Source organism: Papaver somniferum, chromosome 7, assembly GCF_003573695.1.
Source record: "Papaver somniferum cultivar HN1 chromosome 7, ASM357369v1, whole genome shotgun sequence".
Lineage (NCBI taxonomy): Eukaryota > Viridiplantae > Streptophyta > Magnoliopsida > Ranunculales > Papaveraceae > Papaver > Papaver somniferum.
The window spans coordinates 109,294,577-109,303,398 of record NC_039364.1 but is presented as its reverse complement, the minus strand read 5'-3'; positions in this window follow the sequence as shown (position 1 = coordinate 109,303,398).

Here is an 8,822-nt window from a genome sequence, read left to right as displayed (position 1 = left end):
AGAGAGTGAGAAAGAGTATATATAGAGGAATTTTTTCTCGAGAAGATAAACACGATTAATACGGAAATATGCGGTTAAAAAGCACAGTTACAAAACGTGTCAAGAACAGATGGAAAAAGGATACGTGTGATAAATGCAGAATATGAAATGATGGAAACTGCGGCATTTCTCACATCATTCTCTACTTCGCAGAGAAGATATGAGAAGAGGCAAGATGTAGGATCATAATCTCGCAGCAATAATGTCAGCGAAATTATCAACAACACAACACAATAGCGTCGCAGAACAATTCAGAAATGATATAATAAACGACGTCAGCTAAAATCATGAGAAAGATGTGATAGTCCTGCGAAAATTAGAGAGTTTGCGAGATTAACATTTGTAAGGTTGCGAGAATGTCGCAAGCCATATCCGAAAATAAAGGACAGATTAGTTGTCATCCACTATGTATTTCCCTATTAATAGTCGTTCAGTTGTAAAGGAAAGGGAGAGATCTTTTCTGATTGATAAGCAAGTAAATAGGAGAGAGAAAATCTAGAGTAGTGGTTATTCTTGATTCCTTTATCTTTTCTTGTAAGATTGTTCAGAGATTCATCAATAAAATTAAGATTGTTAATCTAAAATGAGTTGAATGTTAATGAAATCTTGTGAGGGGTGTAGTGTAGGATTTCCTGCAACTACAGCAGGTTACCAAGAACCAAAGGTATGCAGAAACCAACTGATGCACCAACAAACTCACGACCAACTATCACAAGAGGGAGATCCCAAAAGCCATCTCAAGCAAACCAAATAAATGAAACGGAGGACGGCCAAAGTGAAATAGCAAGAAGAACAGTTGCTAACAAATCACCTATTCCTGCTGAAGGGATGGGACAAACATCAGGAGCTCAACCAATCTACGGCATGCCGTTACCGGAGCATGCAACTACGACAAAGCCACCTGCGGCCAACGCAGGGTTGTCCAGAACCTTAGCCCCTAGGGGACGAGTGTTGGGAAACCTAACTCCAATTCAGATAGATCCAGACGCGCCAATTATAGAAGAAGGAGTGGAAAACTCCGAAAATCCAGACGAAAGCACTCCTTAGGGAGGTGGAGCCCACAATGAAGATCAAATGGCGGAACAAATAGCAGCTTTGTTACTCCGTAACAAGGAAAACGAAGATGACATGCACAACATGGCTCAGGAGAATCAGAACCTCAAAGGTATGTTAAACACACAGATCGAAGGTTCCCAAACTCACCCCCCGCAACGGAGGCGTGACAACGGAGCTATCTTAGGAAGATGAAGGGTGGATACTAACCTACCAAAGGAGACTCAACCTAGAGGATCAAATAAAGCACATCACGATCCAGACGAGACGGATTCAACATACAAGCCCTACCAAAGCTACTACGACGAAGCATTTTCTAAAGATGATCACAATGTGAACATGGTCATGGAACAAATGGAGAAAATGCGGAAGGAAATCCAAGGATTAAAAACTGGCCACCCAGGCGCGCGATTGGAAAAGGTACTACAGGAAGCAACTACGTCTCTATTATCCTTTCGCATTTTGAGGGAGTCCATCCCTCCGAAATGCCCGGTACCTACGTTCCAAGCATACAATGGTACCTCCGATCCCGCAGCACACCTACGGTATTACACTCGTGTTCTTGCCCATTGGGAGAAAAACAAGGTAGTACTTTGTAGATACTTCCCAGCAAGCTTAACAGGATCAGCACTAGCATGGTATGACAACTTACCAGCAAACTCAATTGACTCCTTCGAGCAATTGTCGACGGTGTTCTTGGAGACGTACATGTATAACAAATCAACAAAGGCTGGGTTAGATAGGATATTTGCTTTAGCCATCGGACCCCGCGAAACACTGATGCAGTACACAGACAGATGTCAAAAGACATGCCAAGCAATTGGGAAAGTCAATCCAGAAATTAGCATAAACTGCTATAAGTACGGACTTGACGGAACCTCAGCCATCTTCGTGGAGCTCCACAACAAAGCCTTAGATTTTGAAGGCGAGCTTAGAGTTGTCCAAGACCGATACATAAGACTCGAAGAAATCCAGAAGGACAACCCCAGGGCACAAACAAAGATAGTAGCAGCTCCGCAAAGGACCAACTCTCTGGAACCAATTCCAGAGATACCTAAGCGACACAACGAAGCATGGGGCAGAACCAGCTCTCGAGACAAGCGATCCAAACACGGAGATGGAAAAAGAGGCAAAGGAAGAGAAGAATTTGCAGATAAAGTGTACACGAAGCTGAACACAACTTTTTCTCACATCCTCAGTAAGGAGGGAGCAAAGCCGGGCTTTCCTTACCCTAATACTAAAGGGAAACAGCCTGACAGAACGAAGGAATCTAAGGAGTACTGCGCATACCACCAATACTATGGGAATACCGTTGATTCATGCTACCACCTCCGTAATGTGATTCAAAGATTCATTGATGAAGGTAAATTCATGGAGTACGTACAACTGCATCCAACAGAGACAGAGGACATCCCAAAGAAAAGGGTTGAACTACCCCAGGATGGGAAATACATCAACATGATCACCTTCTCCAACGGAGGTCAAGAAGAGATGATCGAAGATATCCTCGAATTATCTCAAAACAGAAAGAAGGTCGAAACCCACGAAGTATTCAAGCTAAGCGGACCACCTTCTAGCACTTTGGAGGACTGGATGGCTACACTATTAACCTTTTCAACAAAAGATGTCAACGAAGAAGTGGAAATGCACAACGATCCACTGGTAATCACCCTCCCAATACATGGATGGAATGTTACGAAGGTCCTCGTCGACGGAGGCAGTTCGTTAAATGTGTTATTTTACGAACCATACCTATGTATGGGACTGACAGCAGAGCAGATGGATTCTTCCACTTGCACGATATATGGGTTTAACGGAGCAGTCTCTATACCAAAAGGAGAAATTGTTTTGCTGGTACACGCAGGACCCTTAGTAACCATCACACGCTTCTGCATGGTAGAAGCACCTTCTCCCTACAATGTGATCATGGGCAGACTATGGGTTCATAGATTACGAGGAACAGCTTCAACGTATTATCAGTACCTACGCTTCCCCACACCTATGGGAGAAATGGAGATCAAAGGTGACCAGCAACACGCGAGGCTATACAATTTAGCAGAAATCCGACTCAACGAAGAAAGAGCTGCTGCTCAGCAGCATGAAAGAAAGAGGCGTAAAGCAAATACTAAGGAAGTGCAGAACGCAACACCCTCCGCACAAAGGACGCCTCCGCACACAAGGATGTCTCAGCACCAGAAGCAAACACCGCCACCAATCCAGGTGCAGATGTCTCCACCAAAGAACAATTACAGAAAAGCACTCCTCACATCTCCTCGCCAATTGAACCAACAAAGAAAATCCACATCAGAACAGAGGAAAAACCAAAGATGTTAAGCATCGGAATGTTGCTTGAAGATGAAGAGGAAGTGCAGATACAAAGGTTACTACAGGAATACGCAGGTGTCTTTGCATGGTCAATGGAAGACATGCCAGGAATTGATCCGAACTTGGTCTCACACCACCTTCGGCTCAAACCGGAGATACCACCATTCAAGCAACGCATACGTAAGGTGGCGGACATCTACCATGAATGGGTAGAAAAGGAATTGCAAAAGTTACTTGAAGCAGGATTTATACGAGAAGTCAAATATCCCACGTGGATATCTAACATGGTCATCGTTCCAAAAAAGAATGGAGGCGTACGCATTTGCATCGATTTCAGCAATCTTAAACAAGCGTGCCCCAAAGACAGTTACCCACTGCCAAATATTGACCAACTGGTCAATGCAACAGATGGTCATCAAAGATTATCCTTCATGGATGGATACTCAGGCTATAAACAAATAGCCCTTGCAGAAGAAGATCAGGAGCACACTACGTTCTTTACCCCACGAGGCTTGTATTGCTATACAAGGATGCCTTTTGGACTAAAAAACGCGGGGGCAACATACCAACGATTAGTAGACAAAATCTTCAAGCCATGGATAAGAAAGATACTGGAGGTCTACGTAGACGACATGCTTGTCAAAAGCAAAGAAGCAAAAAACCATCTCTCAGACCTAAGGGAGATATTTGAAGCTATGAGAAAATTTCACATGAAGGTAAACCCGGACAAATGTACGTTCGGAGTTACCTCAGGAAAATTTTTAGGCTACTTGGTCACCAAACGATGAATCGAAGTAGATCCTGAAAGGGTCAGAGCAATAATGGAGATTCCATCCCCGCAAACGCTAAAAGGAGTACAAAAGCTAAACGGAATTTTAGCTTCCATGGGAAGATTCATATCCAGATCGTCAGATAAGTGCAAAGCGTTCTTCGATACGCTAAGGAAAGGAAGCAGGTTTACATGGACCAAAGAGTGTGAGAAAGCTCTTCACAAGATCAAGGAATACTTAGCATCAGTACCCATCCTGAAAAAGGCGAAGCCAGGTGAGATACTCACCCTATACCTAGCAGCAACGAGCTACGTTGTAAGCGCAATATTGGTAAGAGACCAAGGGCAAGGAGAAAAGCCCATATACTATGTTAGCAAGACACTCAATTCGGCGGAGCGTAACTACACCAAGGTGGAGCAACTCATATATGCCTTAGTAGTAGCAACAAAAAAGCTAAGGATATATTTCGATGCGCACACCATCAGAGTTTTCACAAAATCTCAGATAAGCCAAATCCTTGACAGCACGGAGAAGATCGGAAGAGTGGCAAAATGGAATGCCATGATCAAACAGTTCCGTATAATCTTCGAAACCAGGAAAGCGGAGAAATCACAAATCTTGGAAGACTTCTTGGCAGACTTACCTCTAAACGACGAAGCGGAGATAGACGACATTCCAGGAATGAAGGAAGAAAAGCCGGGACTAGAAGACCTCTTGGAACCGCATAACACACGAAGGTGGGAAATATTGGTAGACGGATCCTCAAACGGAGAAGGAGCATGCATAAGGATCGTGATAACGACCCCTATTGGAGACCGACTCATCTATGCATCCAGGTTAGAATTCGAGAAATAAACCAATAACATCTGTAGGATCAGAATCTCGCAACAATTATGTCTCAGCGAAATTATCAATGGTACAGCACAATAGCGTCGCAAAACAATTTCAGAAACGACGTCAACAAGGATCATGAGAAAGATATGATAGTCCTGCGAAAATTAGAGAGCTTGCAAAATTAACATTTGTAAGGTTGCGAGAATGTCGCAAACCATATCCGAAAATAAAGGACAGATTAGCTGTCATCCATTATGTATTTCCTTATAAATAGTCATTCGAGTTATAAAGAAAGAGGGAGAGATCTTTTTGAGTAAGAAACAAGCAAATAGGAGAGAGAAAGTTCAGAGCAGAGATCATTCTTGACTTTTTTATCTTTCTTGTAAGAACATTCAGAAATTAATCAATAAAATTAAGAGTGTAAACCTAAAAATGAGCTGATTAACAATGAAATCATATGAGGGGTGTAGTGTAGGATTTCCTGCAAATACATAATGGCGCTAGAAACAGGGAGATTGAAGATCGAAAGTTGAAGATTGTTGATTGAGAATACTCAAATCAAGAAAGTGATTAAATAAATCAGTGAATCAGTTAGAAGAAAGATGAATAGAATTAATGAAAATGGCAAAAGATTGGAGTGTAATATGATAACAAAAAGCTTGATCAATGAATTCCATGAAAACATCAAAGGAAGAATAGATAAACGAAATTTTGAAGGAAAGAAAGTTATGGCGGTAGAAAAAACGTCACCCTTGAAAGAGTGGGAAAAGCAAAAAATTGCGTTCATGGCGGAAGAAATACCAAAAGAAAATTTGAACCATACATATCCGTTGGTCATCACAATGCCTATTACACCAAAAGAGAAGGAGACAACAATAAAATCCACAGAAGAATGGATGTTGAGCAGAACTTTAATCGATAAGGAAGTTCAGTTGATATAATATTTTATTATGCATTCCGGGGAATGGGATTTAAAGACGAAGAAATGTCCAGTCCAACATATTTTGTTCACGTCTTTGGAAAATCCACCACAAAACCTAAAGGAGAAATAGTAGTACGAATTCCACTTGGAGAAATCGAAACACATGTAACATTGTGCGTGGTGGATATGGAATCGCCATATAATATGTTATTAGGAAGATCTTGGATACATGCGATAAAAGCTGTGGTATCAACGTTGCATCAATGTATTAAATTCCCTACTCCAAATGGAATAGGTGAAATCAGAGGAGATATTGACAATGCGAAATTATGTCATCAAATTGAAGTAAAACATTATGAAGAACAAGCAAAAAGGAAACAATTTCGCAGAAAATTGGTAAAGGAAGCAAAGAAGAAAGAAGAATTTAGAGTATATATGATAAGGGAAAAAGAAGGCAAAGGAATACCCAGCGAAATTTCGGAAAAAGGGGAAGGACCCATAAAAGCAATAAAAGAACCAACACCAATGGGAGAACCTAAACCCAGTTACACTGCCGCAGAACCAACAAAAGAAGTAAACGTTGGGACTATAAAGGAGCCTTTAATGTTGAGAATTGGAACCAAAATGGATATAGAAGAAGAAGAAAGAACTGTTATCTTGTTGCGAGAATATAAAGATATTTCCGCAGGAAACATGGATGAGATACTAGGAATAGATCCATCAATTGCATGCCACAAATTGGAGATTAACAAAAATGTGAGACCATTTAAACAGAGAATAAGAAAAATTGCAACAACTTACCATTCCCAAATAAAAGAAGAATTACAGAAAATGCTTGAGGCAGGAATTATAAGAGAAGCTAAATACCCAGAATGGATAGCGAATATGGTCATTGTCCCAAAGAAAAATAAAGGAATCAGGATTTGCATAGATTTCACTTATTTAAACAAAGCTTGCCCCAAAGATAGTTTTCCGTTACCAGATATTCCTCAAATGGTGGAATCCGCAGCGGGAAATGATAGGGTATCATCTTTAGATGGGTACAAAGGATATAACCAAATCCCTCTCGCTGAAGAAGATCAAGAACATACTGCTTTCTTTGCCCCTAGAGGTTTATATTATTACACGAAAATGCCATTTGGTTTGCGAAACGCGGGAGTGACATATCAAAGAATGGTAGAGAAGGTGTTCGCAAAATGGATACATAAAACATTAGAAGTATACGTGGATGACATGTTAGTAAAGAGTAAAGAAGCTAAAGACCATGTACAAGACTTGAGGGAGATTTTTGAACAAATGCGGAAGTATAACATTAAATTGAATCTTGAGAAGTGTATTATTGGAGTTGCATCGGGAAAAGTTTTAGGCTACATTGTATCAAAGGAAGGAATACAAGTTGATCCAGAAAAAGAAAAAGCAGTTCGTGACATGCCAACACCAGCAACAATAAAAGATGTACAGAAGTTGAATGGGCTTGGGAGATTCATTTCGCGATCATCAGACAAATGCAAATATTTTTTCGATATACTCAAGAAGGGTGCAAAATTTAAATGGAGTGATGAATGTGAAAAGGCTTTTCAAGGAATCAAAGAACATCTTATGAATACAACTATTTTACAAAAGGCAGAAACAGGAGAAGAATTATTGATTTACCTTGCGACAACGTCGCATGCATTAAGTGTTGTGTTATTGCGAGTAGACGCAGGAGTGGAGAAACCCATTTATTACATTAGCAAAACTTTTTATACCGCAGAGAAGAATTACTATAAGATTGAAAAGTTAATCTTAGCATTAGTTTATGCATCATTTAAGCTCCGCATATATTTCAAGCACAAGATAAAGGTATTAACAAAAGTACCAATTGAATCAGTGATGAAGAATTCTAAAAGATCAGGAAGAGTGGAGAGATGGAATGCACAAGTAGGCCACTTTGATATTAAATATGAAATTTTGTCTTCACCAAAATCACAAGTTGTTGCAGATTTCTTGGCAAATTTCCTTTAGAAGAAGATGAAGCAGTAGAAGAAATGATGGATTAAAGAAAGAACACGGAGATCCAAAAGATTTATTAACAGAACCAAATAGATGGGAGATATTGGTAGATGGATCATCAAATGGAGAAGGAAATGGAGTTGGAATTGTTTTAATTTCTCCAGAAGGAATAAAGATGGCTTTTTCATTCAGATTGGAATTTGCATCCACTAATAATGAAACAATATGAAGCTGTGATACATGCCTTAAAATTCGCAATAGAAATGAAACTAGAAAATGCCAGGATCACTAGTGATTCGCAGCTAGTTATTCGCCAAATAAAGGGAGAGTATACTACAAATGAACCATCCTTGAAGAAATACAAGCTGTTGAAGAATTGTCAGAAAATCCCAAAAAAAATGGAGGCACATTTCAAGAAAGGATAACAGACTCGCAGACGCTTTTGCTTTCATCTCAAGCATGATGACAGATCCAACTGCGAGATGCATAAAACAAACACTTTTGTCACCATCAATAATAAAGAAGAAGAAGTGGATGTGATGATAATAGATAATGAAAAGAAGAACAAATAAACAATATCGCAGACTGGAGAATGGAACTTCATGCATATTTGGCGAAAGGAGAAACACCAAGAAATAGATTGGAAACACACAATTAAAATCCGCAACGAATTATGAATTAAGAGATGGGTGCTATACCGAAAATCCTTTAATGGACCATCACTCAGATGTTTGACACGAGAGGAAGGAGAAAAAGCTAAAAATGTTACATAGTGGGGATGCTGGCAATCATAGTGGGGAAGATCTTTGGCACATAGAGCAAAAATGCAAGGTATTACTGGCCATACATGCGAAGATGCAAAACAAATATCAAGACGTTGCGAAGAT